A 13133-nucleotide genomic window follows, 5' to 3' on the forward strand; every position below is an offset into this window, starting at 1 on the left:
GGACACAGAATTGGACACGTGTCTTGTGGCAAGCAGTTGGGTTTTCAGGGTCAGCCATGGCAGAGTTCCAGCATCCAATACATCCATTTCCTTAAGTCTAAAATTGGAATGACTGAGAAATCCCTGCATTTGACAGAGTCTACCTAGAAATGACTAAATTATGTCTTCCTTCATTAGGGATAATGGGAAGTAAGAGTCAGATATTACAGCAAGTAGGATAAGTAAAATTATATTTTTGCACAACAAACTTGTGACTATGAAAAATCCTACTTGCTATGTCATATGTATTGAAGATGGCTCCATATCAATATATATACATTGATCACATACTTTTACCTTGCTGTTAAGGTATACTGTGCCTTTTCTCTACTCAGATAACTCCATATATCACAGAAAACTTGGAAAGAATAATTCTTAGTAGCTGCACAAGATTTCATTGTGTGCATACACCAAAATTTATGGATCCATGGCTTCATTTTCACATATTTCTGTAATACACTTTTGTTATACTTAAAACTCTGTGCTAAAAATTCTTTTGGCATTTTGAATTATTTTGTAAAAAAAATCTATAATCAACCCTTATGGTAATACTTTTGGTCATTTCCATGTTCTATAAGTCTTCAATTTAGAAAAGAAAAGCTTTCCAAAGAATGTTTCTTATACTAACAATCCTCACAAGAAAAACTACAAATGATGTTTCTTTTTAGCATTCTGTAATAGTTTTTATTTTTATTTGCCCTTTTTGTTTTATTCTGTTGAACCTATGAATTCTCTCCATGCTGGTTGCCAGAACCAGGTTGAAAGTCTTATTCCCATGGGCCTCGTGGGCTCTTGGAGTCTGATCTGTAGCTCCTCTGGGGCTGCCTCTCACCCCCACTCCACACGCCAGCAAGGACCCAACCTTCACGCTCACCCTGCTTTATCTCAGCACACACTATATCTGGAAGGTCAATGCCATTGGCCAGAATGCCAAATCAGTGTGTGAGATTCTAGAGAAGAACTATACTGATGAATCCATTGAAGTGGAGAATCTGCCCATCAAGCTGGTTATGAAAGCCCTTCTAGAAGTGGTTTAGTTGGGTAGCAAAAAACATTGAACTTGCTGTGATGAGGTAAAATCAACCCCTCAAAGTTTTAGATTCTAAAGGAATTGAGAAATCTATTGCTGAAATTAAAAAATAAAAATAAGACATGAAAAGAAGAAACAAAGTATAATAAATAAAATCTTGCTTATAGTAATTTTTAAATTCAAATTTATGTTTCTTAAAATGGTCTGCAGCCATTTCTATTCCATTTATCTATACTATCCAAGTCTCCAACAATAGATTTCCAGATTTTTTAACCTTAAAAGAATTAGAATTGGAGAATGGAGGGTAGGAGCAGGCTGTGGGGGAGGAAGGAAGGGAAGAGTGAAAAGAGAAAAGGGAAAATATGGTGACAGGAGAGAAAATAATGGAGAAAAGTAAAGGGATTAGTACGAGAGAGTAGAAAAGGGGAAGGATTAGAAATAAAATGCCTGCAGATATTGTCCTCAGAATTCTTCAAATAACCCTGTTGTTTGATAATTTGAGGAATATTGTTTTTCAACATATTTTTTTAATTGCTTGTTAGTTTTATTTTTGTTGTTTGGATTTGTTTTTAACTTTAAGGGTTGTTTCATTTCCTTTTGTTGCAGAGACTGTACGCTTTCTAACAACAGAAAAATGTAGATTTTTCTGTTAGATAAAACATTTCTTTGTATTTCACCTTCTTTTGTTTTCCTGTAGCAGGTGGAGTGGCCACGTCTTGTGGGGGATGTTAAAGTTGAGGCTGTCTTGTTCGTGCTCGCTCAGAGGGAGGTGACAGCCTCCAGGGGTGGGCAAACTTTTTGACTCGAGGGCCACAATGGGTTCTTAAACTGGACTGGAGGGCCGGAACAAAAGCATGGATGGAGTGTTTGTGTGAACTAATATAAATTCAAAGTAAAGGAGCAGAGGGGAGAGCAAGAGAACCGGATAAAACAGCCGGATCCGGCCCGCGGGCCGTAGTTTGCCCACAGCTGGGACAGTGATGGAGAGGAGAAGAATAGAAAATGGAGTTGTTGATTTTTTTCCTTTTCTGAGCATTTGAACCCACCCTGGCTGCAATGATCTTCTGGGCCTTTTCTTTGAATGCAGCAAGTCTGCTTCCCCTTCAACTGTGTGAAAAAATGTAAACAAAGACACTTTAATTTGCATTGTCACAATTATATCTACTTCTCTCTAGCAAATGAATCCAGTTAGTGCTGTTGATAGCCATTACCATCCTATCATACCTGAAATTGCATATGAACATGCCAGCTGATGGAAACTGCCTGTTTGTTTGTTTGTTTTAAATTTCCATTCCAAATCTCCTAGATATCCTTTCAAGCCATGTCTGGATATTTACTCCCTATGAAGCCAGAACACTTCAGAGACAGAACACGACAATACCTCTCCTATGGTGCTCTCCAAATGAATAACTTACACTACCTCTGGCCTAGGACAACCAACCTCTCTCTGATTGTGGATAAAGAGAAACCATGGCACTCTCCAGCAGAAGCTCTCAGGAAGTAGGAGTCATGACAATTCCCTGCACAGCCAAACAACAGAAACATTGCAGAGAAACCTAAGTGTGACCAGGCTGTTGTTGAAAAGGAAAGGCCCTTAAGGCTAGGAGGCATTATGATCTTCTTCATCGTGAATGCCAATTGACACTTGCTCCATAGCTTCAGAAGTTTTCAATTTGGTTAGTTATATTTACATGATATAAAGCAAGGTTCTTAGAGCTTGTCAGTGAGTAAAAAACAATCCTCATGCTCCCTGTGTTACAGTATGTTTATAGGTCATTATAAAGTGGATATTTGAAAACTCAAATATAAGAGAATGAGCAAGCAGAGCCACAAAAATAGCAAGTCTTCTCATAAGGGAGTACTGATCTAAAAACAAAAACTGTAGTCCTGATAGCAAATTGTCTCCAACACCTCCCAATCATAAAGTCAGAGCCAAATAGAAAAGATAATCACCTGGTAATCAAGGAAATGCCCACTATCTGAATAGTGCCCAATAGGTCACATAACCTCTGAAGTAGCTCTTTTATTGTGTTTGTGATCATTATGTCCCCATGACTCTGCAAGTATTTTTGCACACGTATTACAAACCATTGATCAAGCTTACTAGCACTTCCTTTCTTTCCTTATTTATTTATTTTTTTTTGCTAGAGATGATTATTTAGAAACATTCCTTCCATTAAAATATTGTTAGGAAGCTTGAGCCCAGTTGGAAGACAGTATCAAGGCCAGCATTTATGTGTGCACAGGTGGTGCTTGGCAACTGACCACTTCTGTTCTCTGCACTTTTGTCAGTCTTTTAATAATTGTATTTTAAGGAAAACAGAGTACCTGTTTGTAACTCATTTACACTTAAATGTTAATAATATTCTGCATGAGTTAGTTGATATCCAAAATAATTTTTGTATGAATGTACTTTAATGAGAGACTTGAATTTGGCTCTTTATAAATTATTTTGAGCACTCTCATCCACTCTTTTTGCAACGTACAGGGTTTGAAGTCATTTTAAACATAACAAAAACATTTTCATAACCCAAATTTTACTTCTTAATACATTAATCTGATTTCAAACCTTTTAAAATCTAGCTGACCATAATACAATTTGTCCAGCCTGTAATCTTTTCATGTGCCCAAACAACATGGGCTACGAATTTAAACTATGATTTAAAAACAAAACAGCGACAATGTGGAAAACCAACAACATTTAATTTAAAAAGTGTTTTTCTATTTCAGTTTTTGAATTGACATCTAAACTGTACATTATTAAAATAGTTTCTTTGGTTGCAATTGCTATGCGACATGATGGTTTAAAATAAGGGTTAACTATGTTAATTTATTGTTGTATCCCTGAAAGCTATCTTTATTTTATTAAAGATTGGACATGTGGCCACTTAAAAACTAGGTGATTCAACAATTATTCATGAGTTAATGACTCTCCATCCATTTTAAACTATAACCAGACTCTTAGCTACCAGAGTTCCTAGCTGTTTTATCTTTGCTGAACTCAGAGAAAATCACTCACAACAATGTAGCAGTTTAGGACATGTCTTTATGCATTGATAACTTCAGTGTCATCAATTATATCAATGTTTTCTCAGGAATCCTATCTGGGAATTTAAACTATTAAGTGTCAAATCTCACCAGTGCTTCCATGTTGCTATTCTCTGAAGAAATAATATACTTTAGCATCATAATAGCTATATTCACATAAAGATGATTATGCAAGTTATCTAGAATGGTACCCCCATGCAACCTCTGAAAAAAATAAACTTATACCAAAGTGAAATTTTAGAAAATTTGCTAAGATTCTAGACAGAAATAAAATAAAATATTTTTCAGCACTAACTGGCACTTTATATTAAAACCCGATTTCTAAAACTAGCAGTGTTGAGGGTAGTTAAATCTGAACCTCTGGGGTGGGGTCCCAGGTATCAGTATTTTTCTCAAAGCATCTCATGTGATTCTTATGTGAAGACAGATTTGAAAATCACTTATTTACAGGATTGGAAATTTGAAACTAAACATAGGCTGGAGTACGTTTATAGAAAACAAAAGCTGTAACATAGTTCAGCAAGGCTCTGGCCAGTCTTGGTCGCCTGAGTGAAAGCATAGCAAAATTGGTCTTAATACCTATAGTACTAACTGACGAGTCTTTCCTTTGCAGCAGATAACGTGAAAAATAGTTTCTCAGTTTCTTTATAGGCCTGATTAGACAAAGGCTTGACAAAGCCACTATTTATTTCACAAAAATTTATTGAGTTCCAAACAGTCTGCTAGGTGCTAAGTGATCTAGAGTAGAGAAAGCCTAGCCTGAGGCCCATAAACCATTTGTATCTGTGATGTGCAATTTCCAAAACACAATGACAGTGATAATCACATGGACTTTTTCCTCCTGAGTAATTAACCTTTACAGTAGTAACGCTGCTACCATTCACTATCTTACAATGCCAATGTTTGTGATTTATATATCTACTAGAGGCCTGATGCATAAAATTCATGCAAGGGGCTCGGCCCCCTGCTGCCATGGCTTCGTCTGGAAGGTCGTCCAGTCTAATTAGCATAGTATGCTTTTATTATTAGAGATAATTAGTATTAATGTGATTTTTAAAAGATAGTCAGGAGTCCACTCCCAGGAGGAAAAGCTTTAGTTTGAGAGCTATAAATGTAATAATGAAATCATTAAGTAGCTTCACATAACAAGTCATACAGGTAAATATCATAGAATAGTCAGCGATGAAGCTACCTATTGCCAGACAAAATAAGGAGATTAAAATAAATGAACCCTTAATGCTCTTTCGGGTGGCACCATGAGCTCTGGCTTCTGAACTTAGTTTGGTTCAGAAATGGTTTAGTTCACCAAAAAGTGTTCTTTGGTGGTTATAATTGTCATAACCCTCCCCCCTCCCCCCCAGCCCCTGACAAAATCATTTAAAAAAGAACAAAATCCAAGTGCTGTAGGTGGGTGATGAGAGTGGGTCCTTAAAGTATCTTTAGTAGCAGAGGAACACCAAAGATGTATATTTTAGATTTAAAGATTTGTTTGGGGAGCTTCAAAGACTGACTATGGGGAGGGTAGATGTGGAAAGGGGGGCACACTAGAGAACCGCTGGAGGCTATTAGAAGCAAAAGCCTGAACTCAGGAATGGTGGTAGGGATGGAGAAGAAGGAAGGACTATAAAAACTGTGTTTATAAGATATCTTGTCCATCAATGGGGCTGGATAAAAAGCAGGAGGGCAGCCTCCAGGTTTTTGGATTGAAAAACTGATAAATGATGACACCTTTAAATCTTATAGAGGAGAGTTCAGTCTGGTGGAGGAGACAGGAATCCAATATTAGATGCAGTTAACTGCCCATAATTTTCCAAAGCTACATTCCGCTAAAAAAAAAAAAAAAAAAAAAAAAAAAAAAAAAATCAGTGAATCTAGTAAATATCTGCCTTGCCTTCCAGACAATATCAGTTTTCAGATTTTAGAGATAGTAATAAAGTCAATTGCTAGTCTAAACTTGGTTATCAAGACTGCAGAAGGTTAATGGGAACTTTGGAACCATGTCATATTAGGATGTATAATAACCAAGGGACTATGTATCAGGCATAGGTAATTAGGTTAGCAGTCTTTAAAAAGCATGTAGTCTCACTACACACGCTTAGAATGGCTAAAATCCAGAACACTTACACCAACAAATGCAGGTGAGAATCTGAAGCAATAGGAATTCTCATTCATTGTTCCTGGGAATGCAAAATAGTACAGCCATTTTGAAAGACAGTTTGGCGCTGCCTTATAAAACTAGACACAGAGATCATGAACTACAAAAGCCCTTGGTATTTAGCCAAATTAATTAAAAACTCTGTCAAGCCCAGCCAGCGTGGCTCAGTGGCTGAGCATCCACCTATGAACAGGGAAGTTACAGTTCAATTCCCAGTCAGGGCACATGGCCGGGTTGTGGAATGGATCCCCAAGGTGGGGCGTGCAGGAGGCAGCCAATCGATGATTCTCTCTCATCATTGATGTTTCTATCTCTCTCCCTCTCCCTTCCTCTCTGAAATCAATAAAAATATGTCAAAAAATAAAAAAAACTATATCAAGAGATTCCATGATGGCTGCAGAGTAGTTGGAAGCTCTGTCCTCTTGCTGCTCCCAGCCCTGGACCAGACTTGCAGCCAAATTGCAGAGCAATCAACTTGAAAAAACAGGTGAAATGTAGCTGATCTGAAATTTATAAACAGGAGCACAGAGGAAGAGGGGAGGAGACAGGGAGAGGGTGAGCCCCCTCACACAGCTGTGGGGTCTGGGAAGCCAGAGGGATATTGTGGCAGCAGAGTTCTCTTCCCCAAGTGTTGGGTCTCAGACTCATGCAGGGATCCCAAATTCAGAGCATCAGAGAGGGGAAGGGGAGCCTGCATAGTGTCAGGTGGTGGGAACCAGTGGGGATTCGGTCCATCTGGGACTTGGACGGCACCATCCCAGGGAAGGAACCATCCTATTATTTTAACGCTGGCCTAGGAAGTTCACTCTGGTCTGTGACTGCTGCAGGGGACACTTGGCAGTGCTAGGACAGGTGGAGATGACTGATCTGTACACCCAGCAGTGACTTTGAGGGGCCCTCTATTCACTGGTAGGACTTTGGGCAAAGAGCCAGTTGGAGACTAGACTGTGTAGCTTGAGAAAGATCAGTCTTGTCCACCTCAAGTGCACTGGTGACGCCACGCCCCCCCCCCCCCCCGCCCCTCCCAGCCAGCTCAGTCTGCCCCGCCTTGCAGAGTCGGGCAAAACTGGTAGTTTTGGCATTGCCCAGCAGTGGATGGCTGCTGGGGAGATAAGATTGCCAACAGGGGCTGATTTTTTGATCCGCTCCTGCTTTGTTAGGCGGCATGGGGTGCCAGGGAGCCACACAGAGCTGGGGTTTTGAGTATCTCCTGGGCAAGCTTCTGTCTGGGAGTCAGATGGGTATGTGCTGGGCTCTTTAGCTGCATTATAGGGAAGCAGATCCAAGCTCCCAATCGAGTTCAGTCAGCGAAACTCTGAGAAGGAGAGGAAGTGCCCGCCCCACCTCCTACAGTTTTCGGGCACCACCCCAGTGGGGATACAGTTTGAATCACCCCTGCTAGGTTCTGGATACCCCCACTGAGCACAGTTCTGTGGGTAAAGGCAGAGCAGCTCAGAACGGGAACATTAAAGACAGACCCAACCTCTGGGCTCCAGAGGACGCACCCACCTAACTTTTAGGGGCTCAGCCCTGCCAAGCTTCAGACAGGTTGCTGAGGGCCAGGCAGGGTCAGCTTCTGACATTGGCTTACACCAGAGAAACCCCTCAGAGGGGAGGCCGGGACTAGTACACCAAGTGGCCAGCCTCAGACAACACCCCAGCAGGATCCAACCAACTTCAAAAACAGCACTTTCAGAGGGTGATCTCAACACAAAAATCTGCTGAAGTGAACCCTGCTTCTACCTTTTTAAATCTTGTCTTTATTTTTTTCCCACTTCAATTTTTCTTTTCTTCTTTGTTTCTTTCATACCTTTTATTTCTATCATTTTCTTAATCTATTTATTCTCTTTTCATTTCTTCTTTTTCCATTTTTCTTTTCCTTTTCTTCACATTATTTTATTTTTAAATTTTCTTATTCTTTTGTTTTTATATTTTCTTTTCTATTCCTTCTCTCCTTTCATATTCTTTTTTTAATAATATGTTTTTATTGATTATGGAGAGAGAGGGAGAGAAACATGTATGAGAGAGAGACATTGATCAGCTGCCTCCTGCACAGCCCCTACTGAGGATTGAGTCCTGGGCATGTTTGAGTCCCAGAATCAAACCGATGAATTCTTGGTTCATGGGTTGATGCTCAACCATTGAGCACACCAGCTGGGCTCATATTCTCTTTTCTGTTTCTTTTTCCTCGTGTAATTAGCTTTGTCTCTTGTTTTTATATATTTTTTCTTTTTTTGTTCCTTTTATCTCTTTTTCTTTATCTATTCTTTTTGTTGTTGCCATTGATTTGTTTTATTGCATTGCTTTCTGTTTTGTTTTGCTTTGTCTTGTTTTGTTCTGTCAGCATCTGTACAACCTTTTATTAAGACTATGGGATACACCCATAGCCTTTAGGCAGTCAATTCCAATAACAGCCAATCAGCAAGAATTTACATAAAACTAAAAGGTGAAAGTTGCTTTAGCTACCATTGTCTCAACTAGACAGTGGGTGCTTGGCTCTGACCTTTCAAGAATTTCATAGAAAAGGCCGATAAATTTAGCGAGACCCTCGAGGATATGAAAAAGGACCAACTAGAAATTAAACATACACTGACTGAAATAAAAAATATTATACAGAGACCTAACAGCAGACTAGAGGACCGCAAGAATCAAGTCAAAGATTTGAAATACAAAGAAGCAAAAAACACTCAACCGGAAAAGCAAAAAGAAAAAAGAATCCAAAAATATGAAGATAGTGTAAGGAGCCTCTGGGACAACTTCAAGCATACCAACATCAGAATTATGGGGGTGCCAGAAGAAGAGAGAGAGCAAGACACTGAAAACCTATTTGAAGAAATAATGACCGAAAACTTCTCCCACTTGGTGAAAGAAATAGACATACAAGTCCAGGAAGCGCACAGAACCCCAAACAAAAGGAATCCAAAGAGGACCACACCAAGACACATCATAATTAAAATGCCAAGAGCAGAAGACAAAGAGAGAATATTAAAAGCAGCAAGAGAAAAATAGTTAGTTACCTACAAGGGAGCACCCATACGACTGTCAGCGGATTTCTCAACAGAAACTATGCAGGCCAGAAGGGAGTGGCAAGAAATATTCAAAGTGATGAATAGCAAGAACCTACAACCAAGATTACTCTACCCAGCAAAGCTATCATTCAGAATTGAAGGTCAGCCCTGACTGGTTTGGCTCAGTGGATAGAGCGTCGGCCTGCGGACTGAAGGGTCCCGGGTTCGATTCCGGTCAAGGGCATGTACCTGAGTTGCAGGCACATCCCCAGTGGGAAGTGTGCAGGAGGCAGCTGATCGATGTTTCTCTCTCATCGATGTTTCTAACTATCTATCCACTCCCTTTCCTCTCTGTAAGAAATCAATAAAATATATTTAAAAAAAAAAAAAAAAGAATTGAAGGTCAGATAAAGAGCTTCACAGATAAGAAAAAGCTAAAGGAGTTTTCATCACCGCCAAACCAGTATTATATGAAATGCTGAAAGGTATTCTTTAAGAAGAGGAAGAAGAAGAAAAAGGTATGAACAACAAATACATATCTATCAACAAGTGAATCTAAAAATCAAGTGAATCCTTCCCATTTATTTGCTGCTATAGTCTTTTCAATGGTATGAGCAGTTATACACATGGGATAAAATAACTTTAGACCATTGTCAATTGAGATGGAGTAGCCATTTCATCTCTTCTGAATGCATGATCTACCAGGGGTGGGCAAACTTTTTGACTCAAGGGCCACAATGGGTTCTTAAACTGGACTGGAGGGCCGGAACAAAAGCATGGATGGAGTGTTTGTGTGAACTAATATAAATTCAAAGTAAAGGAGCGGAGGGGAGAGCAAGAGAACCGGATAGAACAGCCGGATCCGGCCCATGGGCCGTAGTTTGCCCAAGGCTGGTCTAGACATATGAAAAAATAAATAAATAAAAATAAAAAAATAAAAATCAAGTGAATAAAAAATCTGACGAACAGAATAAACTGGTGAATATAATAGAATCAGGGGCATAGAAAGTGAGTGGACTGACAATTCTCGGTGGGAAAGGGGTGTGAGGGGTGCGGGAAGAGACTGGACAAAAATCGTACACCTATAGATGAGGACAGTGCTGGGTGGGGGGTAAGGGTAGAGGGTGGGGTGGGAACCGGCTGAAGGAGAGCTATGGGGGGAAAAAAGAGGAACAATTGTAATAATCTGAACAATAACGATTTATTAAAAATTAAAAAATTAAAAATAAGATACACTATGAAAACAAAAGATGGAATGTATAATGTATTTTTGTTTCTATTGTTTTTCTCACAATAAATGTTAAACTGATTCTGAATTTGTTTGTGAATTATTTATTTGGTGTCAAGTAGTAATGGCATTCGCTTTCTTTTAATTCACAGAATTAAACTGGAAGTAAAAAATTTGAGTCTATGTTTCTTCATCTCTTATGACATGTTTGCTTCCAAGAAGCCTAACTCAAAGAGAAAGCCAAAACATTATGTTATTCATTCATTCAATAAATATATAGTGTATATACTTTACAAAGTGTTGTAGGGTGAATTAAAATGAAATAAAATTTATTTATTTATTTAATAAATGGATAATATGATAACAGAATAAGAAATGTACAAACTCCTTAAAACCCATCCTATAGTGATTGGTTTAAAAAATATTGGTATTAGGCCAGGGCTTCATGAAGAGGTGACATTTCATAGAGCCTTAAATAATAAAACATGTAGAAGAATACATGTGTATGTATGTGAGGTGAGGTGGGGGAAGTACTTGGTTCAAACAGACAAAACTTCATAAGCAAAGTTAGAGAGAAGTAAAAGTGTCAGGCATTTATGGGATGTATATAATATTTCCACTGAGGATGAGCATTACCAAGGATATAATGGAGACAAAAATTAAAGATTAAGGCTTAGATAATGTTGTGGGAAACAGTAAATTCCAGGCTAAGTAACTGGGGTTCATTCTAGAGAAAATGGGAAACTCAATAAGGTATTTATATGCAGAAGGGACAATATTGTACCTGCACTTCAGGAAATTATTTCAGCAGTGATATTTTCAATATGTTTAAAAGAAAGAGTTTGAGCTAGGCAACTATTAAAAGTCCAAATGATTAATAATGAGGGATTGATCTAAGAGGTGTCATATAATACTTTATTTTATTAATCAATATATCTGAGTATTTAATACAGGATCCTGTATTATACACAAATAAAATCAAAGAAATTCTTAATTAAAGCCCAGGCAAGATGCCATATTAAAGATTGATTATGGTGAAGATAAAAATTTTAAATAATTTTTCATTATTGACATTTATAGATTTAAGAAGACACTTAAAATCCTCATAGTATTTCATAAACAAGTAGATATAAATAAAAAAGTAATCTAAGGAAAATAGACATCTGGCAAAATGTAAAATGCAAAGTTGTGGTAGGAACTGCTGGCTGTCACCTCAATATCCTTTGTCTATTTCTTCCTTAATAATAGAACTCATAAGTTTATTAAGGCCACCCAGCATAAAGGTTATTCTTCCCAGCCTTCCTTGTAGCTTACTGAGGTCATGTGATTAAATTCTGGCCAATGGGATTTAACAAAAATGTCCTTAATGTCTTCTAGAAAATGTCTTTGAAGGTAAACATGTTTTGTTCCTATCCTTCCTTAGATGGATAGACTGTGGACCTCATGGCTGAAACTTGAGCAACAATCTTGTTAAGATGAAGAAGCCAGGTATTGGGAATGGCAAAGCAATTACCCAGGAGCTTGGCTTTCTGATGACCGTGGAGTCATCATACTAGTTTTGCATAGATTGCAACATAAATAAAATTCTATCTTGTTTAAACCATGATTGTTTTGTTTTCCCATCATTTGCAACCAAACCTAATCTTTATAATTAACTAGAGGCCCAGCGCACGAAATTGTACAGGTAGGGTCCCTAGGCCTAGCCTCCTGCGATCAGAGCCATCTTCTGCCCATTCATCAGTCCCCACCTCCGCCGCTGGGCTGTCAGACCATTGGGATCACCAACTCATCCCCAGCTCATCCCCGGCTGCTCAGGGGCTCAGGCCTGCGGGAAAGTGGGCGCCAGCGACTTCACCTCCATGTGCATGCACTGGGCCGGCTGCAATGAATGTGCTGCCTGCCACCGCCACTGCCGCTGGGGCTTGAGGCACTGATGGAAGCTGCGGGGTGTGCCTGCAACCTCCCCACCCCGGCGTGAGCTGATCCATTGGAGCCTGCGGGCCAGGGGCAGGGACCAAGAGGTCAGCCATTCAGCCCGCTTGCCAGTCCCCAGTCCCACCCTGCCCGCTCTGTGGGCCGGGGGTGGGGTGGAGTTGGGGGAGGGACCGAGAGGTGCTCAATGCATCTCATGGTGACTGGTCATTTGGTCATCCTGGTCATCACGGACACTGGCTTTTTATATATATAGACAGTTTTTCTAGATCTTAAAAAGTCTTCATCACAAGAAAAATAAAATTTTGTGACTATGTATGGTGATGATGGGTGTTAACTAGACTTATTGTGTTGATTATTTTGTAATATGCACAAATATTGGATCATATTGTACACCTGAAACTAACATAATGTTATATGTCAATTATACGTCAATTTTTTTAAAAAAACTAATAAGAATAAGGGTTAGCATAATGGAAAAAGTGCTGTGCTGTGAGTCAGGAAAATGGGGCTTTATCCAACTTTACCAAGTATTTAGTGTGGTCAAATTTCTTCACTTTTCAGTGTCACTGGTACCCTTGTAAAATGGCACTGTTGATCCCTAGTCCTGCTTTAAATAACTTGTAAAGATTAAATAAAATTATAGCTATAAAAACAATTAAAATGTTTTCTTAAGAATTAACATTGTTTTAG

Source organism: Plecotus auritus (genome assembly GCF_963455305.1).
Source record: "Plecotus auritus genome assembly, chromosome: 4".
Taxonomy (NCBI): domain Eukaryota; kingdom Metazoa; phylum Chordata; class Mammalia; order Chiroptera; family Vespertilionidae; genus Plecotus; species Plecotus auritus.